At 49.9% G+C, this 23,092-nt stretch overlaps 1 protein-coding gene across 1 annotated transcript in view; it reads right to left on the bottom strand.

Moving 5' to 3' along the window:
- Galnt2 (polypeptide N-acetylgalactosaminyltransferase 2) overlaps positions 1-23,092 on the bottom strand; it is a 133,199-nt gene that overhangs the window by 69,371 nt on the left and 40,736 nt on the right. The gene's annotated exons all lie outside the window — the stretch shown is intronic.

Genomic DNA, 23,092 nt, shown 5'->3' on the forward strand with positions numbered 1-23,092 from the left:
CCCAGAGCTTCAAGGATGAAGACAGCAGGGAAAGTGGACTAGACAAGAGAGATTCTGTGGCAGCAAGGTCATGGAAACAAAGGTGGCTCTGAGACAACTCAGGTGACTCTAAGCAAACCTCTGAAGGTTCTGGGAGCTCTATAGGCAGTTGCTTTAAGTTTGGGTGCCTGACACACAGAGTGGGTGGCTGTGGGCCTTCTCTGTGGCTTCATACTAGGGGCTGGGGAGCAGACTGCCAGGGCGTAGGTCTACAGAGCAAAGACTATGCAAGCTCTGTGGAATATATCCCACTCATCTGGGCAAATGTTTTGCTCTAATTCATCAACAGTAAATCAAACTAAATTACAACTCCACAACCACAGAGCTAAATGCATTTTCCACCCTCTGGAATCTGATTTCTGTGAATAAAATAAGAAAGGTTTCTATGCAGAATACAAATCAGAAATGTCCCTTGGGCCTAGTACTACAGACCAGCCATTTCCTGAACAGATGCTGACAGAAGCCTGGGCAGCAGAAGCCACTCCTTGGGGTTCAGCTAGCTCTCAGGACCAGGCTGGCACCTCTGTCAGCTCTTTAAAGTACAAAGTGAGACCTTCAAGAAGGGCAATCCTGCGGCAGTGGTGGTGACTCACACCTGTAATCCTAGCTCCTCAAGAGGCTGTGATCAGAGGATCCAAGACTCTATGTCATGTCAGCTAAACAAAATGTTGGAATAGAAAGAAGTGTGGCTCAGGTGAGTGCCAGCCCTGAGTAAGAAAGCCAAGTGAGAGCTCCAGGTCCTGAGTCCAAGCCTCAGTACTGTGAAGGAGGAGGAGGGAGAGGAGAAGGGGGAAAGAGAGGGAGGAAGAGGAGGCAAAGTGGCAATCCATAGGACACATCTTTCCCAAATGCAATTCTCTGCATTTGGCATTGCTGCCCGAAGCACAGTAACAAGAAGGAACTAATCTCAGTCCCCATTTTTGGCACAGCTTTTCTTCTCTCTCCTCCTGCGGCATCTGCAGTGGGCAGTACAGCCCGGTTTATCCCTGCAAGGGAAGCCGGAGGGTCAGGCTGTATGGGGGGAACTCTTACCCAGCAGGCCTTGCTCAGACTCCCTAGCACCCCTAGTACTTTCCTATCCCATATGTAAAAATGTATTTAACCACATATATTTTTCCAACTTAAAAGTTTTCTTGGTCAGGAGTTCACACCTATAGTCTCAGCTACTCAAGAGGCAGGTATAGGAAGATCGAGGTCTGAGAGTGGCCAGATAGGAGAGCCTATCTAAAGAACAAACTAAAGCAAAAGGACTGAGGACATAGCTCGGCTAGAGTGGTAGGACTTGCCAGGTAAGCACAAGGCCCTGAGTTCAGTATTTTCTGCTATAAAATGATGGACAAGATGCTTGTAATTAGTTTCTGAGATTATCTGGCTATAAACTTTCAAGCTATAATTGGCAATAATTTTGTAACCGCCATGGTAGCTGTATGAGTGGCAGAATCAGCTGCTAACCAGTAGTTTCACAGTACTGTATGGGAAAGCAGATCAGCAGGTCATGAAGCTGCCTGAGCAGCACTGCGAAGACTTTCAATTAGGTGCTAATTTTTATTTTGTAGCCTGCTTATAGTATTTTGTGGCTAATAACCTCTCCCACACCAGACTTCTGGCCTCTCATAAACACTGGCTACTGGTTCAAACCATCCAACCTCCTCCTCCTCCCACCCATCAGCCACACATACCCACAGGAACACACTGGAGAGGCAGGGGCACAGCACCAGGCAGGAGAGACCACACTGGGCCTCTCTCTGATGAAGGCCACTGCACAGCTGCCACCACTCACTAGCAATGACCTGACTCACAAGATCAGACAGGTTAAAAGTTTGTCCAAGTCACACAGCAGTGAAAAGCTGAAGCTGTCCCCACACAGGTCAGAACAGGGACAGCAGGCTAGAGCTCAAGTTAAGCCAAGTCATCAGGGGCTCAATCTCCACATGTCACAAAAGGTACATGCCTGTCATTCACACAGAGTTGATATTTTCTGGGCTTCCAAGCCCAAACTTGCAATCAGTTAGTTAGCTACCTGCTTGGGGGGGGGGGGGGGGGGGGGGAAGAAACCCACTGCCCAACACCCACAAGGACATTCTATGAAGACAAAGACACTGTATACATGCTGTCCTCTGACAATCACCATCTCCACCACACAGAAGACAAGGCTGGGACACAAAGTCTGAGGGGCAAGAGATGCATAAAGAAGTGGGATCTGAACCCAGGACACTTAGGCTGAAGTGCTGCCCCTATATCAGCTAACTTAGCATGAAATGACCTGGTAACCACTTGCCCTGAAACACACTTGGTCACAACAAGACCTTACAAAGACAGTCTGGGATGATGATCAGACTTACTGATGATTCAGAGCTCAGGCACAACTCCCTGGGCTGCAGCTCACTTACCCAGATACCTATCTCCTCTCCTCTCTCTGTCCTGGCCCATCAGTCCACACATGCGTGTCCCACAGGGGGCAAGGGCAGGGACCCAGCAGCCAGGCTGGGAAGCCTCTGAGAAAGGCTGTGCACTGGGCACAGGGAGGTCACAGCGCAGGGAACTGAGGGAGGCAAGGGGAAGGCTGGGGAGGGGCTGGTTGGCGGCAGATGCTCTAGAAGAGGGAAAGGGTCAGGACGTGCATGGCAGGGTAGTCTGAGGCTGTGCCCATTGCTCTGGCGTTGGGGTGGGAACCAACTGGAGGGGATAGGGGAGAGGCTAGGTGGCCAGGCTGGTGAGGCAACACCAGCAGAGTAAGCTGAGCCAAATCTAGGGCAGAGAGGTGGTGGGTCAGGTTCCACCAGGAAGAAAGGGTCAAACACAACACCCGGAGGCCTTCCTCAGGACTCTGGCTTGCTGTCAGGGTAGGGAGCTGTCGCTGCAGAAAGCTGGACACACTCACGTTCCACCTGAGACCCCATGGTCTGAAGCAGGTGCTGAGACTTTTCCCTCTCTTTCTCTAGAATATGTGGGCAGAACAATGAGAACTTGAGGTTCTCGTCTTACACTTCCTAACCCATCAGGCTGGTGGCTATGACCTAGACATCAGAATCACAGCTCAGAGTGCACACCCTGCCCAGGACACAGTACAGGCAGCTGACCCAGACAGAATCAGGCCCTGTGTGAGTGAGATCAGGGGGGATGCCTTTACTCACCATGACCTGAAAGCACAGCAGCCCAAACCCATCCTACTTCCAAGCAGACAAATTGGCAAGGACATCTTCATGGTGTAACACCACACCAACCCATTCCACCTAGGACAATTATCACCTGTGATGTTTTTTCAATTATGAAACACTACCAAAGTAACATGCTTACTTAATAATGAAGAATAAATGTTAGGCATATTGCTAAACTGTCCAGAATTGCCTTCAAATAATTTAAGCAGCTAACATCATGCTTGCAATGAAGATGATATTCCATTACTGTGGAAGGAGAGGGGGGAAAATAGGCTGTTTTTAGTCTCCCCTACTGAAGTATATTTCATAGTATTAAATTGTTTTAGCTACTAGACCATATGCTCAGGCACAGAATGTGAACCAAAAATACCTGAATGACTGATTCCTTTCTCACTGACTGACTGTCTTTGTTATTTAAAGGCTGTTCAGAAACTGTCAAGAAGCCTGATGCAAACCGCAGTACTCAAATTTCTACAAAGCCTGGTTGCTAGGTTTGGTAGCAAGAAGTAGCAACTTAGACTTGTGGCCCATCTCTCAAAAGGTAAGACACTACAATGATAGATAACAGCAAGGTTTCAGGGCACACTGGTTTCTTGCTGAAGACCATGGCCTGCATACCTAGCCAAGTGTTTCCTCCACAGATGGTCTACAGTGGAACAAGGAACTGCTGGCTGCTACTGGTTCTTCAGTGGCCCTCACTCAGGGTTAGGCAGAGGAAGCCTCCAGTTTATGAGAATGAGGACCCTCTGGCCTGTGTATCACTGCATAACATCCAGTTTCTCCACAGGATGTGTAGCTACCAACCAACAAACGATGTAAGAACACTCACAGTCTTACATATTGGGAAACAGTGTTAACATGTCAAACACACTAGGGAAGTTTGAGGTTGCTGGGGTGGTACTGGCTTGTCATCTCAATCAACTCTGGCTACTCCCCATGAACCTCAGTTCCAATGGCCTTGAGACCAAACAAGGACAGAATAATGCAACTCTAAGGCTCCAAGTGGACATCAATCCTATCACTAAGAATGTTAAGTGTTACTTCTCCCATTGAGGGTCCAGCTCCTCCACAGGACACTAACCTCATTTCCTGCTGGCTCCTTCTTGACTTGCTGAGAAACAAATACATATTTTACTTCTGTGGTCTTCTCCCCAGGTCTATAACCCCAATCTGACCATGGAAGAAACAAACAAAAAGCCCATACAATCCTAGGACTTCTCCAACTGCCAGAGCCATCAAAATACAAACCAATCACTGAACCAACAACACAGAAGGAAAGTCTAAGAAGGCATTACAGCTGAGGGGAGACAAAGGGTATCCTGGACAGTGTAGGCCAGAAAGGGCAACGGCAAGAGGAAGCTCAGGAAATGAGAACAGAGAAGGGAGTTAACTGACAAAAAGATATCCAACGGTTGATTCTTTAAATGAAAAATTTTCCCTACTAAGGCAACATTGTAGGCATAGTGGAACTGGGGGTAGTGTATACAGGAACTTCACACATCTCTCCCAATTGTTCTATCCATCTAACACTTTAGAAACTTACAAGCAAAATGTCTGTCTGTATCTTATTTACATAAATGGAGAGCAATTAATTAAACATTCCTGGGCCAACATCTGTCAATGTGTATTTCTGGGGTGCCTGGACATTTTAACAGTATTTTAACTCTTCTCCTCTCCTGCCAAGAGAACTAAGGTGTATATCTCCTGGAATATGCTGACTTTAAAGCCATTTTTCCAATGAGAATGATCAGCCAGTTTGGAAGACTGAGGAGGATTAAGGCCTAGAGGTGATCTGCTTCATATCACAGTCCTCTTTCCAAGAACAATCATCCCACCCCAAGACCACAGGAGAAGCCAGCATGAGGTGGTCACAAGCAAGCAACACACCTACAACTTCTCTTTGCTCTGAATATGGAGCCCATAAGGATGAGGAGACACTTGGATCATGAAGGAGAAGGAGGACCACTGAGATCATGAGGGTGAGGACCACTGAGGTCATGAGGGTGAGGAACCCCTAGACCTATGAAGGCCCAGAGGTAAACTCAGTACCTGCTGCTTTATAGAGTCCTTCGCTGATGTCTGTCTTTTCCTGTGAACATAAAACCCAGCCACCAGCTGGCATATAACCAAACCTTTCTTCCACTGCAGCTCCACTGTCAGCTAGCCTGAGCAGACTCTCTAACACATAGAAAGGCTGTACACATCAGCCAGCTTGACTGGAAAATGGCTTTTCACAAGAACATTAGTTATTTTAGCAAATGCTTTCTTGACTTATATAGAAAGCAGATGCATTTTAAAATAAAGCAGTAACTACTGACTCCCAATAGAGGGCAAGACTGTGATGGAGATGAAGCAACAGGCAGTGTTTTGAGGTGCAGAGCCCATGGCAGTGGCAGAGCAGAGTGGGGTGGGGTGGGGAGCAGGAATCATCCACATCTGCTGGTCCTGGCATCATGACTCCCGCCCCCTTCGCCAGTTCCCTTCCTGCCATCCTGACCCCCACGGTGACCCCAGTCCTCACTACCTGGCAGCAGCCTGGGCTCAACACCTCCATCCTGAGCCACGCTACCACGCCTCCGTTCTCCCAGCAAGCATGGCCTGGCTTCCATACCAGGGGTCTCACCTGACATTCCTGTGGCCTCTGAGTCAGAACCAGCAGCAGATCAAGAATCTGTTTTATGGATCTCCACTTACTAAGAGCCCCTAAGGGCCCCAGGGGTGAGAACTAAACGAAGATTTTTGTGAATAAGTCTCTTCCTGCCAGCTCCACACAAAGTATCACAAATTCTCACATTTCTAGGCAGCAGAGCCCAGGTGGAGCAGCCTAGAGTAGGAAGGATGGGCATTCTTAAATGTCCACCAGGCCTGTACAGGCCCGGCAAACTCATCGATCCTCCAACCAGAAGGTGACCCATGCAGCAATCTCCCTACTTCCAAGGGAGGGGCTCATTCAGATTCCTGCATTCAGCTTGGGAGCATTAAGGTTAGAACTTGAAGAGGGAGGTGAGCAGTAAGCTGGAGAACAGAGGCCTCAGAATGCTGCTGAGGAAGTCAGGACATGACCTGTGCATCCCAGAGACATGGGAAGAAGGGAGACACGGCATGACCATCCCAAGATGGGGCCACAGGAAGAAGGGAGGAGACACAGCATGACCTGTGGATCCTGAGATGAGGTCATGGGAAGAAGGGAGACACGGCATGACCTATGCATCCCAAGATGGGGCCATGGGAAGAAGGGAGACATGGCATGACCTGTGTACCCAAGATGAGGCCACGGGAAGAAAGTAAACACGCCTTGACCTCTGCATCCCAAGATGAGCCCACAGGAAGAAGGGAGACACAGCATGACCTGTGCACCCTAGAGACCATGGGAAGAAGGGAGAAATCTGTATGGTGACTGGTGTGGGTGGTACCTACTGGAAACCCAAGCTGGCTCTGTAGCTGGCCCTGGCTCCTGGGGAGCTGATCAGTGCCAGGTGGAAGTCGTAGAGTGGTTATGGGATGGTGATGTTGGCCCACTACCAGACAGGGAGAAAAGGTAGTGACAGGAGAGGTGGTAGTGTAACATCACATCTCGTGCCCCCGTGACACCTGCAGCCAGGTTGAGGCTGTGCAACCCAAAGGCTGAGATAAGATGCCCGTGACACAGTGAAGAAGAAAAACGAGGGTGGCTCCAAGGGCCTGTCAGAAAGATGGTGAGTGCAGCGGGAGACAGGAACCACAGGAGAGGCACCACAAGCACTGTCTGCATCTGGGGAAAGACCAAGCAAGGAGCACTTCAGAGTGACGACATACAGGCATTAGTCCACAGAAGTTCTCACACACGGGCATCCATAAACAGAATTTCAACCCCTTACTACTACACCCTTCCTGCTAATTAAAAAGAGCACCATGGGCATTCTCCATTTGTAGATCCAACTGCTACCAGCTAAGTCTACTTTTCCCATAAGATCTTAGCTTTAGTAAGTGCCAATCCTTCTTCTACAGAAGGTCTCTGCCTTGCTAGAGAGAGTGCACAGGAAGAACAGGGGAGCCACTAACACCATGGCTGATCTCTCAGCACTGAGCCTGGCGCAGACGTCCGTTTGGACAGAGCCTCTGTGCCACCCCAAACATGGTGTGGTACATGGGACCACAGAAACCCTTGGCACCATAGGCAGCTGCTGCTTTTCCTGGGAGCTGGGAGCCACAGGGCCTGACACCTCTCCAGCTCCACTACAGGACTTCTGTGAATTTATCACAAAAATTAACCCAAAATAAGGATTCCACTCCATCCACATACTGCAGCATTATTTATAAAAGAACTTAAAATATTCCTCTACTAAAAGATTAATTTATGTTACAGCCCCTTAAGAGAGTATTATACAGCCATTAAAATTATGATAAAGATCACATAGCATATGCAAGATGCTTATGTTAGATGAAAATGCAGAAGATACTTATGTACACAATGAAGCAACTATATAAAATATATATCCATATGGATTGGTCTGAAATGAAATGCAAGGAAGTAAAAATGCTAGAGTGAGAATGTTGGGTGCTGTTTCTACTCCAATTTTACTTCATATTCTTAAATTATCTGCATGAGCAATGTTAAACTCTAGTGCAGACACTGTATGGCTAGCATGTGAACATGCATGTACGGAGTTGCTGAGGCATCAGGACAGCTGAGCAGACCTGGCCTCCGTTCCAGACACAGCTGGTCCATGCTCTCCAGGGTCTGGGAGCTACTCCAGAGATGCTGAGGCCTTTATTCCCGAGACAGGCTCCAAAGAGGTTCCTGCTGGGCTGAGTAGAGGCTGGCACTACCACAGTCTTTGACAGTAGTGTGCATCATCCTCTCTATTGTTTTTGTGCTTTTTCCAAGAACTTGGCCAAACACTGAGGGCTCGTGACCTCGTGGTCATTGCTGGACTGAATGTAAGGTCATCACTGGGTACTGATGCCAGTACAGGTGCGTGCACTCGTATGCACACACACATGAGAGAGAGAGAGAGAGAGAGAGAGAGAGAGAGAGAGAGAGAGAGAGAGAGAGAGAGAGAGAGATGAGAAGCAGGCAGGCAATCCTAGAAGGCAACTCACCACTACTCAACAACAGTGACACCACCCCACAGGCTGACAAGGTTACTAGGCACTGCCCAAACCTCTGTGTTCCTGCATTTTATCACCACCCCAGAAGCAATGTTGGCACTCCAGGTAAAAGAGGAGAAAATGGAGGCCTGAATGATAGAATCAGGGGCATATACACAGTGACTGCAGGCCTGACTGGCTGACAGGGCAGGCAGACAGTAGGATGGCTAAACTCAGTAAGCTCCCCCACATTACCTGGCCCCTGCTGTGGCCCACAGCTGCTTGGGTAGCAAATGGCCACAACCCACCCCTCCTCTTTTCACCTAACTCTGGAAGACTTGTTTACAAATGTTGCCTCTCCCATGCACATACTGTCTTGTTGACCTACTGAGGCAGAAGCAACCTGCTGTGAGGAACTCAGACTTTGAGGTAAACTCAACTTTCTACTCTGACCACAGACAAAGAAGTCATGTTTTCCACTCGTAGCAATGTTGACATATCAAGTAGGGCAATGTGTAGGAGGAGGCCGGCAGAGTCTCATACAGGGTAAGACACTAATAGCCTAAGCCACTGAACCACATTCTCGTCACTCAAAGTCATAAGTTCCCAACCAGAGATCTAATTCTGGAGAGAAGTGGGGTTTGAATATGGTAGTTCAGAAATGGGCACATTTCCTCATGACTCCTCTGTGGATGGCTGGAGTGGGGAGCTGGACTTGGTCACCTGAGCGGCTCTGCCCAACGCATGCCAGCAACTCTGTGGAAGCAGGCCTGGGCTGTGGGTAACAACCAAGTGGAAAGAGGAGACCCCAGTCAAGAGCCAGCAAACACCAGAGACACAGAGGCTATCTCTCACCACCAAAGACTTCCCCATCCACTGCAAGCTTCAAGAACAAGCAAGCATTGTGTTGTGAACCACTGTGTCTGGGATGATTCATAAGGTGACAGCAGGTAACTGAGACGTGGGTGCAGAATAACATCATGCAGGAAATCCTTAACCAGAACTGCTTGGCGGAGGAGCCCTGAACTTCAAGAGGAAGAGGGACTCAGCCAGACAGACCCACACAGAGTGAAGGCTAATGCCAGCCACACCGCTTGAGCTGACAAGCCCCATTCCAGGTTTGGTGCCCTCTGTACACACATGAGAACCTGGAGGGTAAGCGAGGGAGGACTACTGGGAGATGACAGTGCTGGTCCTGGGACAGCGATGAGTACCTGTGGGCGTGTGGACTCAGAGATACCATGTGCAAGATGAAGACTGAAGCTCCCCTCTCTTCTTCACTAGCTCATCATCATTCTGGAAGCTCACTGCCTGTCTCTCCAAGGACAAGAGCAAGGCTCTCGCCAGGGACTCCACAAGGACCTTGCCAAGCTGGCCTGGCCCAGGCTCAATACCTCTTCTCCCATGAAAAGGCAGCTCAAGGAAGAGGAGCCACTATGGCTGGAGATGGTCTGCAGGGGGTAGCTGGACTAGACTTGAGCCGAGGGGCTAAGACATACTTGGCCCTGCTCCAGGTGAGAGTCAGAATTCACCAAGTCATCGTATGTAGCCTGCCTGGTGGGCAGGTGGCACTCAGAGGTGGTCTCACAACCCAGGGAACTCAAGACCCTGACAGTGAGGAGCAGCAATGTCCCCTCCTGTAAGAAAGCCTGGCATGTCTGGACCTAAGGAGACCCCAGCTCGACTGGTCTCTCCATCCATCCATCCATCCACCCATCCATGGGGAATCCCCTAGCTCAACTGCCCTCTCCATCCATCCATCCACGGAGATGCCCCCAGTTCAACTGCCCTCTCCATCCACCCATCCATGGGGATGCCCCCAGCTTGACTGCCCTCTCCATCCATCTACAGGGATGCCCCCAGCTCAACTGCCCTTTCCATCCATCCACAAGGATGCTCCCCCCCCCCCCCCCCGCTCAAATGCCCTCTTCAGACTCATGAGGATGCCAAATCACAAGCCAAACAGACATGAATTCACTGGGCAATTCTGTATGCTCCAGCCTCATACCATACGTCTCCTTTTCCTGATCCTTCTAGTAAACTCAAGAAAAAACAGAAAGTCTCGAGAGAAAAGATTGAGCCTTGTCTGCAAAGATAGGAAGTCATGTGTCATTAATGTCCACGGAGGAAGAAGCAACTAGTGACAAACCAGAGACTAACTTCTGGGTTGACAGTCATTTGGCTAAGAGCACAGGGCAGCAGCCACAGTTGAACACAGGCATCCTTCCCAGGCCAGGCAAAGCCAAAGAATATTTATAGACTGCAGGTGACACAGGTTTTTCTAAACACTGTTTCGACCACTGTGCTCTGCCTCATCCAAAAGTAAAGTCAGCAACCCTACCAGCTGGTCCTCTTTAACCACCAGATGACAGACTGCCCTCGCGGCTGAGACCCAGAGCAGCAACCCCAGCAGCCGGTCCTCCAAACACCAGGTGACAGGCTGCCCTCACGACTGAGACCCAGAGCTGGGCAGGCAGACCTCTGAAACACCACCACAAAGGCCTGGTCTTCCCTGTGGCTCCACAGACACCTGGGTAATGAACAAAGCCTTTCAAACAGCAGTCATCTGCTTGACCTGTGATTAGCATGATACATGCAAGTGTTCCTGGAGATGTGGGTTCACATAGCTGACTCAGTGGGTCTATGAGACAAATGATAAAGACACCAGGGCAGGTTCAGGCCTGCAGCCCTGACAGCTAAGCCAAGAAGAGAAGAATCCCCAAATGAAAACATTCTGCAGATGACAGGTGTGGAGCAATGCAGTGGGCAAAGGTCCTCGGGAAACCTGCTGCTTACTCCTATTTTGGCATTTTTCTGAAATAGAAATTATGACTTCATATGTTTGTGTCCATGTCTAAGAAAAGGTAACACATTGTCCATGGACCTCAAGTCTCTCTAAGATCAGACCTCATCTGTACAATGCTGCACCACCCAAGACCTGACGGCCCTCCAGCTCTCCCTCCCCCATGCTTTCTAGCCCTTACACAGGCATACATTCACTTGGGTTCCCAAAGTCCCGGGCTGTGTGGTTGCATCCTGGTAGCAGAGTCCTGCTCTACCTAGCTAGGTCAACCTTAGAGCTGCTCAGCTTTGGCCTATTCTGCCATAGCTTTGCACATGACATGACTGATCTCACTTTCTGGACTTGGCTTATGATTTCTTCCCTACTTTTTAACTACTGTAACTTACAGTAATGCCCACTTTTTCAGCAATAGAGCTGAAGTTTGATAGTTGCATATAGTTGTGCAAATATTTCTATGCTCTACATTCAGAATGGCTCCATCCCCCAAAAAGCTCCACACACATCAGACCATGGTAACCTTGAATCTCCTGTTTCTCTAGAGTTTACCTTTTCTGCAGTGGAAAAGGAATCACCCTGCCTATGGCTTCCTGATGTACTTCTTGCTCAGGCGGTCTGTGAGACGGCCACTGCACTGCAGCAGATGGTGCTCACGCCTACTTCAGGGGCTGGGCACGTTTTCCACTGCCTCCGAGACAGTTAAGTAGCTGCTAGCTTGGGAAAATACAAAGCTATCAATAATTCCATGAGCACGTGAATTTCCATCACCCTTGGATAAACACAGGGTGGGACTGCTGGTCTACATGTGAGCAAGTGCTTAGCTATGCAAGAAGCTGCCAAGTTGTTCCTACAGCCACCAAGTCATCTGCTCCTCCTCCAGCCTCAGTGAGAGTCCCACTGACTTCCTCCACCAGCACTTGTTGTTACACTTGCTTTTATTTTCAGAACCGTTCCATCAGGTGTGTCATGGCATAATACAGTGTTCTCACCTGCCATAATGGTGCTGAAGGCAGGTACCAGGAACTCAAGAGGTCACATAACACAATGAATGCTCATGTCAGCACCTTGCCAGGGGCATGGTCACCTACCCAGATACACGTGCAAACTAGGGCTGCAGTCAGAAATGTGGGCTCAACACCTCACCACGGGCACAGTCACCTCCCCAGATATACCTGCAAACCAGGAAAAGTCAGAAACTTGGGTCTCACTTCCCCAGATACCCATGCAAACCAGGGCCACAGTCAGAAATCTGGTCTCTGGTACTAGGCAAGCCTCACCGCATAAACACTAGGGCAGCCCAAAGGACAAGGACACAGGGCAGCCACAGTGATGTCTCTCTACTCTAGTCCCAGTCTCTGATAAACCCTCCTCTCCCCACGAGAAACAAACTCCATCTCCATGATCACCCACAGACTCTTGCATCTCAATAGCTAACCTCTCCTCACGAGAAACAAAACTCCATCTCCATGATCACCCACAGACTCTGCTCTCCGGTCATGCCGGGGATGCTCCACTGCACCATGAGCCCTTCCCACACAGGGCCTCTGTGCTGAGCAGCGGGGTCATCCTGTGCTTTGCTGCCTCTATGCCACAGGGGCACTGCTCTCTGGCACCAATCAGGGTCAGCACTTCAACAAGGACTTCCTGCTCAGACAGTCTGCCCTAAATTCAATCCTCACTCCAAGTCAAGATGGGACACCAATGGGTGTCACCAGTGCCCTGTGGGTTGCTTTCCTTTATCTGCACAGCTTGCTTGGAACCCTGTGGGTTTATCATCCATTTCCTCCTAGAATGATGTGCGATGGGAAGTGCCAGCCTCACTGTGCCCACAGGGCTGTTCTAGGGGAGTCCACTGGCCACAGAGAGGAGACCCGTTTGGGGGAGGAGGACCTGTCCACAAAACACCCCAAGTCCTAGCCGTCTGGGCTTTGTTTACTTTTACCTGTGAATCAGAGTTGTGACAAAACACCTAGTTGAATTGCATTCCAGTTTTTGGCTAAGGCAGCCCAGAGTAACGTTAGGGAGTCAAGGGATGAGATGTGCTCCAGGAGATGAGCCTAGAGCCGAGAGGAGACATGAGCATGGGCTCCAGAATCAAGGAGACTAGCTATACAGCAGAACCTCTGTGACTCTCCATAGAGGGGTAGGCGGAGGAGAACAGGATTCTCAAGAGCTTGGAAGAGCTCCACAGATAAAAGTGGGTGGAGCTTGCCTGCCCCAGAGTCCTTGTGATTGAATGCCAAGGCTCCACCACAGCCCCAGTCACAGGACTATAAGATACAAGCCTACAAGGCACCCTTCCCATCATACCAGGTATGAAAAACAGCCTGTTATCAGTGTTTTGAAAGACACACTACAAGTAAGCTTGTTAGCACTGCCATGAAAGGACCCCAGCAGCGAAGTTCACACAAGTCCCTCCTAGCTCTGGGTGTCCACATCAAGGTGTTGTGGGGCTGGTTCCCTTGGAGGTGGGAGTCCTATCTCTGTAAGCCCCTCTCCTGGCCTGGAGGAGGTGGCCTCTGGGGCTCTGGACGCCCCAGCTTCTGGTGTTGTGAGGGTACCAATCACACTGAATTACAGTCCACCCCAATGACCTAGTTTTAACTAGTTTTCCTCAGCAAGAAGCCTGTTCCCAAAAAGGCCCAGTCTGACATGGTGCAGGTTAGGGCTTTGCCCTATCTTTTTACTACCTCCATCCCCAAATTTCTCTGGAGGACAGAGTGTGAACAGAAGGGACTCCTGTGCATCCCAGTCCATCGTGGCTGCTAGTTCCTGACATGACTGCTAGCCTGGGCTGTTCCGGCCAGGGAGGCAGGTGAGGGAGCCGAGGGCGCCTGCTCCTCCGTGCACCTGGGCTCCGTCCGCACTCTCTCCAGCCCACCCGTGGGGCTCACTGAGGCTTGTTTCTGACAACACTGAACAGAGAAATATTAAAATGTGCAGATTATACTTTTCAGCTCCACAGTGAGGTACGTCTTAGTGTAAGAGCTCCACAGACACATGCAGAGTGGAGCCCCCAGAAACTAATCTGACAGAGACCAATTATTCTCCTGAAATAATGGGCAAAAAGGAACCATTTTTGTTTTCTTTATAAGTTAGACACTCAGGCAGACAGACTCACACAATAAATCTGTGAAAGAGCTGTAAAGGGGGCTGGGCACCGGCGGCTTTTATTAACGTATCAATTCTACCAGACTCAAGGAGAAGGCAGCAGTGAATGGCCTGCTGGAGCCTTGTCTCCCAGTCAGCCTGCCAAGAGCCCAGGAGAACAATGGCTGCAATCCATCTCCCATGGTGGGAGCAGGGGGCAGGTCCCATACAGACTGAGCTCACAGAGACTGACAAAAGGAAACACATCAGAGACCTCAGGGGTGGGAACAGCCAAGTGGGAACGGGGCAGGGGGGGGGGGGGGGGGGGGGGGGGATGGAGACAGGGACTGGTAAACAGTGAATGAGTGAATGTGCAAAGGTGTCCTCAGACACAACTGGCTGCTCTCCATGAATTATTTCTTAGAAGGACTGGGAGACTGTAACACATTTCTAAGTAGACAGTATTCAACAGGTTCTCGTTGCTCTTTCTCTAATAGGTGGAAATGCATTGATACAAAGAAGGATAAGGAAGGGAAGAGAAAAGACAAGGCAAAACCCCCTAACACTTTAGGAGGTTTGTGTAATAACTGCTCTGTGCCTGGGTCCAAGCTGACCCAGAAACTCATGCTACAGGAAGGAACTGCACAGTCCCGGTGCACTCTGCACGTTTATCTCCATTATCCCAATTAATTTTATCCCATTTAAATAAATGGGCCCGGAGGACTGAAGGCAGTTTCATCAAGCCACAAGTACTATTCTTCAGCCACAGCAGACACACTGAAGTCCAGCCTGGCAAAGGCAGCAACATAGGTGAAAGGGTGCCAAAGCCGGCGTGAGGGATGAAGGTCAAGGTGAGCATCAGCCCTCCTGGGCTTGTATCCTGAGCAGAGGACAAACACTCATATGCTCCTGCCCTAGGGCGACAAGAGACCCAAGAGGAGGCTGTCTGTGTTCCAATGCCACACTCACCTGTCACGCACAGACACAAGGGGAGGCACACTCACCTGTCACACACAGACACAAGGGGTGGGCACACTCACCTGTCACACACAGACACAAGGGGTGGGCACACTCACTTGTCACGCACAGACACAAGGGGTGGGCACACTCACTTGTCACACAGATACAAGTGGTGGGCACACTCACTTGTTATACACAGACACAAGGGGTGGGCACACTCACTTGTCATACACAGACACAAGGGGTGGGCACACTCACTTGTCATACACAGATACAAGGGGTGGGCACACTCACTTGTTACACAGATACAAGGGGAGGCACACTCACTTGTCACGCACAGATACAAGGGGTGGGCACACTCACTTGTCACACACAGATACAAGGGGTGAGCACACTCACTTGTCATACACAGACACAAGGGGTGGGCACACTCACTTGTCACACACAGACACAAGGGGTGGGCACACTCACTTGTCATACACAGACACAAGGGGTGGGCACACTCACTTGTCACACACAGACACAAGGGGTGGGCACACTCACTTGTCACGCACAGATACAAGGGGTGGGCACACTCACTTGTCACACACAGATACAAGGGGTGGGCACACTCACTTGTCACACACAGACACAAGGGGTGGGCACACTCACTTGTCACACACAGACACAAGGGGTGGGCACACTCACTTGTCACACACAGACACAAGGGGTGGGCACACTCACTTGTCACACACAGACACAAGGGGTGGGCACACTCACTTGTCACACACAGACACAAGGGGTGGGCCAGCTTGTCTCCCTGGCCCAGGAACACTTAGACTTAGTCACAACCCACAGTAAAGCAATTTGGGGTTTTTGTATAGTGAGACTGAGCTCAGGTTGGCATACACCTGCTATGTAGCAGAGGCTAGCAATTACAGGTGTGTACCACCAGCCCTGCTCACAGAAGACAAAACATGCTATAGACACCTGCATGCACAGAATGAGTTTCACAGACCTTTCCATCTTTTTATACGTTTCATACACATGTGATATGCTCTGGTCCTTCTCTCCTGTTTGACTACTGATACCATTCTCCCAAATTGGTTTCATGATCTACTCAGTAGGTCAGTTTGGAAAACCTTGCTCTGGTCTCTATACAGATGTCAAGACTCATTCAGGTATGAACCAGGCTTTCTAGCAAGACATATAAATGAAGAGGGAAAGGAATAGTCTGTCTGAGCTCATCAATTTCTCAAACAGTAGAAACACAGAGACTGTCTTTTCAGCTAACTGAAAATACGTGTCTACAGATCAACAGGAGCAAAGGAGAAAGAGAGTGCCCATGAGACAGAACCACAGCTAAACCACAAGAAGTGCCCGAGCAGCCGCTCATCAGCTATGGCAACCAGACAGAGGTGGGACCTGCTCCCTCTTCCAGTGACTAAGGACACAAAAGGCAGAGGGCATGCAGGACATTCCCTGGAGGCAGGGCGTGTGGGGAGGAAAACAGGATGCCTGAGCCCACTTCTGTGAAATTCAGTCACCACAGAGGTCTTCACACCTGGTAAGGCCCAGTCCATCTGGAGCCTCTTCCTCAGAGAAGCTGTCTGCCACACTGTGGACTTCCCCTCACAGTACAGGACAAAGGCCTTGGGCACCTCAGCAAGTGGTTCTCTATGAAGCTGCTGGGAATGAGTGCTTCTAAAAACAGGAGAAAATCATGCAGCTGTCCAAGCCCAGCGACAAGACACCAGGCCCAAGCACACTGAGGACCAGGAACAGGGTCAAAGAACAATCAGGGGGGCCCTGGGCTGCTTCAAATACCCAACACCAGTAGCCCAGGGGGTGTAGAAGACTCAGCGTCAAGGACAAGATGATAGGAGGACTTGGACCTAGCTTCTAGGACAGCCCGGCCCAGACCCTCTGTAGGTGGCTGGTGTGTGCAGATGGCTACTGATTCTGAGTAAATGAGAAGTGGAATCTGCCTGCTAACAGACAACACAGGTGCTCTGAGGGACAAAGGCAATCTTGGCAGTAGTGTGTGCACGTACACGTGCACACAAATTACAAGGACAATCTGGGACACAGGCCACACATGCTGGTGGTAACACATACAGTGACTGGCAGCCAGGGGCATACAGCCTGCCCAGCTCTGCGGGTGCTTAAAGGAGGCTGGGACACTTAGCACTTGGGGTTACCAGGCAAACGGGGAGTCTCATTTCATCTAGAAACGTCACCTGGAGATCTGGAGATCTGCCACAGACACACAGACAAGCATCCTTCCCACCTTGGTCTGGAAGCCCCCTTTCAGGAATAGCACACCTCGGTGCCCATCAGCAGCTGCCCTGGAACTTTCTTTCTCCTCTGGAGTCCCAAGTCTATTACCATCACCCTTGTCTCCCCCGACCTTTTCTCTCCTACACCCTCCTCTCCTCTCTTCATGCAGGAATCCCAACACAGGTCAATATCTATTTGGAGGCAAGCATTGTAAGAAGAAAAACATCTCTGGATTTGCTCTAAAAATACTATCTTTTGTGTTCACAAAGCCTCACAGGAGATGACAACACAAGCCAGGCAAAGCCCTGTGTCTGCTAAGGTGGCAGCTGGGACCACCACAGCTGAGGGACACTGGCACATTAAAATGTTCTAAGGAAAGAGTACACATGAGTACACGTTGGCTGGCGGCCAGGCCTGGAGCCCCTCTGCATGAGGCTGGCTCTCCTGCTGGTTCACAGGGACAAAACAGACCCATTGTTTTAACTCATAACCACAGTCCTTGTATAGTACTAGCACACGTTCTCAGTCTTGATGCTGTCCCTGTATAGTACTAGCACACCTTCTCAGTCTCGATGCTGTCCCTGTATAGTACTAGCACACCTTCTCAGTCTCAAAGCTGCCTGGCCTGGGTGCTGAGTATACAGTCCTAGATGCTGTGAAAAAGCCCTAAGACAATGGGGTCCCTCAGGAACAGGGCCCCTAAAATAGCTCCTCCACAGCCATCTAGGGGTCTACTGACCCCCCCCCGGACTGATTAACCCCCAGAGGCCTGCAACCCTCCCCCCCCCCCAGCCTGCTGATTGCCTCCTCCATCTACCAACATCCCCAATATCCAAAGCAAGCGTCCTGCTCAGGGGCAAGGTGTGGGACATTTACTCTTGCCACTTCAATCTTTACAAATGTCTGAAACACACAACCTCCTGTCCGAAAGGAGTTACTTTAACCTAAGGTTTAAAGATAGCAAACCCACCCAGAACAAAACCCTTGTGTCCCTATTGCTCTCACCAGTGTGTGTGTTTGGGGGGGCAGAGTCTACCAGAGGTAACAATACTTGTGAAATTTGAGAAAGATCAGACCAGCCAGTCTGCCTCTTGGCCTGGACATGCCTTGAAGAACTGATACCACTCTAGTCTGTACAGAACTCGCCTCAATCCTTCTCTGTTCCCCTTGGGTGTGTTGCACACCACACACTGTTCCCTGCTAAAATGTATACTTTATAGTATACTTCCATTTCCCTTCAGTAAATGCAAGTTCAGTATAACTGAGCCTGCACTCCAGTACACAAATCTCTTCTGTATTTGAGTAAAACCATCTTTGCTTTGTCTTAACTTTGGTCATAACTTCTAGGTTTACAGCGGACACAAGAGACAGATTTGGGAAGGAGAACCAGCTGGGGGAAAGAGTAGGTACCATTCACCTGGCATGGGTATCAGGTCTGCAGCACCTTCTCCCTCTTGCTACTTCCCATTCTTTCCCATAACAGCACCTGCCCCCAAATACACCTCATCTTTGGCTGAATAGGGTTAAGATTTCCCTACCCAAATGACACAACCACCAAGTGCAAGGCATAATTCCTGCCCAGTTCCTTGATATATTCTGTGATTACTCCAAAGGAACAAGCAGCAGAGTCCTTAAGAGGATCTATACTCCCCTGTGCACCATGGCCCTACTCTAAATAGTGCCCATCAGCAGATGACCAGGAGACAAAAGGTACACACCCATACAGTAAAGTATATTCAGCCTCAAAGAGGAAGGAAATCTTCAATAGAGAAATCTGAAGATAGTGCTGCTAAGTCAAACACACCTGTCAGGACTGGGAGGAGAAAGAATTACTGTTTACTGAACAGAGCTTGTTTTGCAGATGAAGAGACTTCTGTGGCTGGATGACACAGACAATGGGAATGTTAACACCACTAAACTGTACAGTTTAGTGTAAGATGTGAAAGATGGCAAATTCCATGGGGTATGTGCTCTACTACAATTTTTAAAAATAAAGCAGAAAAAGCAAAAAGGAACATAGCCAGAGGCCAAATGAGAACAATCTGGCGTGCCTTTGTGTCTGAAATGACCACAAGGTCTCTCCTCTCCTTCCAGCAGTATCAGGATTCCAAGATATACTGCCAACAAATGGTGCCAGCATTTCCAAACTAATCAGCTCCTTCGGGTCTCCTGCAGGAGGCTCACAGGCCCTTGAAGTCATGGCTCACCTGGAGGGTCTGAAGCATCATCATCTGACTGGCATGTACAACTCAGCTGTGGTATGTGCGACATATGCACACTTCAAGGGAAAGGAGAGATTTTTTTTGTGATGACACAGAACCATAGACAAAGGATGAGGCTGTGTCAAGGCCTCCATGAGGACAGGGCCAGGAGAGCAGGAGCCAGCTTTTTCCCCCTCACACTATACCTCGGAATTGAGGCAGGATCTTCCACACACAAGCAAACCCTGTCACTGGGCTGTGGAAAGGCACATGCTGCTAGGAGTTACTTTGTGTTCTGTTGTGCTGAAGGACTTAGGACAATTCACTCACCATGGAAAGGTACACAGCCAGTCCCTGGGAATGGGGGAGAACACAACACAGACAGAACACAGCATGGGACACATGAAACCAGGACACATTAATAAAAGCCCCAGGGCAGGCATTGAAGCAGAAAGCCAGGGAATCTTCACACACCCTCAGAACAGATTCTGAATTTCTACAGCAATAAGCAGTGGTTTCTAACAAGTAGCTGCAAACAGGTACAATCCTCTCAGAAAGGCAGAAGCTAGTTGTGGCCACCTGGGCACTACTGTCCAGAGGTGAGATATATAGTAGTGGCATAGCCAAACAGTGGTAGTAGTAGAAGTCATACAAGGTCTTAGCCAAACGTCCTGGCCATGCTACTCTTTACTGACACACCCCCAACAGAGACTGGTCATTCCATTTACCCTGGGCAGTCTGCAAACTGAGTGAGGAGTAGGGTGAGCCTCTTCCACCCCCCAGGAGGTTCTCTGCAGGCCCACTGACTGAGGTCAGCCACTGCACAGGCCTGCCTCCATCCTCCTGGCAGCTCAAGGCTAAAGGGAGTGGGGAGACAGGGACAAGGAAGGTCTGGGAAACAGAGAGGTCCTGCAGGACAGAATCTCCATCAAATGGCTCTCATCTGTCTACACAGACACAGTGGCCAAACAATGACACAGGCCTCTCTGGGCCTGCATGTTTGCCCCATGTCTAAACAAGTCAGGACACATTCTTTCTGGTCCCTTCCAGCACTCTGCCATTCTGTACATCTACAATTAAAGGGCTTCAGGAGCTTAAAGAGCCTCATGCTGAGGAGACACAGTGACCCAAAACAGTGCTATTCTCCAGCATCCTGAGTAACAAAGCAGCTGGAAGAAGCTCTTAGCTTCCTAAACACGTACTGTGACCTTCCTTCTCCCTCAGCTTTGCTTTTTCTCTTAGAATCTGTTTGAAAAAAGAGACAGAAACCTACTGTTCCCTCCTCTTCCCAGTGCTGTCCTTGGCAGGACTGACCCTGGGCCCACCAGCAGTCTGCCCAGCTTCCAATAGGACAGGAGTAGACAGGAACTCACTACGCTCGCATGGCTGCTGTCTAGGCCAGAGGTGTCCAGCACTGGAAAGCTGGGGCCTGTTGCACAGATCTACTCAGGAGCCCAAGTCCAAGGAAAAAAGGGCCTTGTAATATGCTGTCGGCCCCCACAAGCAACTCGGGGTGACTGGCCTTCACACCTATCGGCCCATTACCCACAAAATGCTTTCTCACTCATCAGAAGGGCTATATGAGGAAGGAAAGGCTTCTGCACTATAGGACTTTTCAAACCCAGCTGCTCTCACCTAAATTTTCACATTTAAATACACAGGAGTAGAGGAAGGCCCGCAGACCCCTCCATGTGTAAGGATCGGGCGCAGCAGGGACACTGGATGCCAAGGACCTTGTCAGGCTATCAGGCCTCTGAGAGCAGACGCTGGGCACCATTCCCCACATCCTATGTCCCTGGCAGAGATACGCAGCTACAAGCAAACAAAATCCAAAGAGAAAAAGGTAAAAGGGACAGAATAAGCACAACTACTTTCAAAGCAAATCAACACTAAGTTACAGGAATGAAATCCTTACTTCTGATGAAAGTCAAGAGAAATCAAAGGAAAGTACATCTAAACTTTTTTAATCAATGAAAGAAAATAAAGGCTGAACCACACACAATACTTCTGGACCAAATCCTCTTTTCTCTGTCTTCCTTCTCAGTGTGGGCAGCTGATGGGGTTGCAACAGAGCTGACTCCTCCAGAAGACTGTACCAAGAGCAGAGGTCTGTCTAGTCCTGCCACCCTCCCCTATAAGGGGCCTCACATGCACCCCTTGAGCCCCATTCTTCCACACACAAGGTCCAGCAGGGAGATGGCACAAGGTAAGAGGAGATGACATTGTGTCCTGAGTGGAAGGCACTTCCAAGCAATGAGCCCCTCGCTATCCAGGAAACCCAGCCTGACCTCAGCATGACTCAGACTTGGGTTTGTCCAGCCTCCTTCCCTGCAGACCAGGCTCAGCCGGCATAAAGCTCCAAGATGGGAGAGACCTGGGCCTCTCAGACCCTTCTGCTCCAGTGAGCTCTATCAGGCTCCTCGTGGAAAGCCTTTGGGGACACAGCTGTAAAACGGAAGCTGAGTAGGGAAGGCCCCATTGCTAGTAACACTCTTGCCACACGCGGCCAAAGTCTTGGCTACCCAGTGCCTACCGTGACAGGCCAGGCCTTGTGAGAAAGGAAGTCGATGGCTGGGCCACAGGGAAGGGGGAAAAGGGGAAAGGAGTAAGCTGGCTCTTGGTCTGAATATTAGCTCATCCTGGCCTCTGCCAGATGACTGAGGGCCAGGTGAGGGCTACTTCCTCTGCTGGAAGCAGCCTCTGTCTCTGCTGTACAGAACACACACTTCAGCCTCTGCCTCGGCCTCTGCCGTAGAGAGCACACGCAGCAGCCTCTGCCCACTCATGTAGGCTGCTTCCTAAGTCCCTGGGGGCAACAAGTGAGTTCTGAAGATCTAGCTGTGCCTCATAGCAGAACACTGCCCTAGCTGAGGATCAGACACAGGGCAGCTGCATCACTGCTGGAATTTGCATCAGGGAGAGATCATGGGCAGACAGGCCTTTGGACTACCATGAACTCTGCAATGGTAGAGTGGTAGAGTAAACATGGCAGGGCCTAGTTCAACAATCCAGGCAGCAAGGTCCAGGTCCACTGTGGCCTGGAGCTCGGAGCAGGTCATCTGCAGATTGATGGAGCAAGGCACATCCCAATATGCACTAATTAAATGTCTGTAGGTTCAACCACAGCTATCCAACACCACCAGAAAAGCAAGAACCTGAAAGCAACGCTCACTGACCACCAGCCGCAGGCTATGAGCACACAGCTCAGCTCACATGGCCCAGAACATACCTGTTCTGACCCTGCAGAAGAGAAGAACACTGAAGACTAGAAGAGGCCATGGTCTCAGGTTTCTCAAATGATAAAGGGCAGTTGCAGAAATCAAACCAAAGCCCAGCCTGCCAGAAGCAAGGCCTTTCACCTGTCTGCAAGGAAGCAGGAAGATCTGCATACCCCAATGATGTTCTGAATCTTCCCCTTCCCGTGCAACTTCCACATGAAAACCAGAGTCTCACAGCTTCTTGGCTCAGGTCTGACAACTCACAGGAAAAAAAGACAAAAGCTAAGTTGAGCTAAA

Source organism: Dipodomys spectabilis, unplaced genomic scaffold (genome assembly GCF_019054845.1).
Source record: "Dipodomys spectabilis isolate Male_0828 unplaced genomic scaffold, ASM1905484v1 ptg000096l, whole genome shotgun sequence".
NCBI lineage: Eukaryota > Metazoa > Chordata > Mammalia > Rodentia > Heteromyidae > Dipodomys > Dipodomys spectabilis.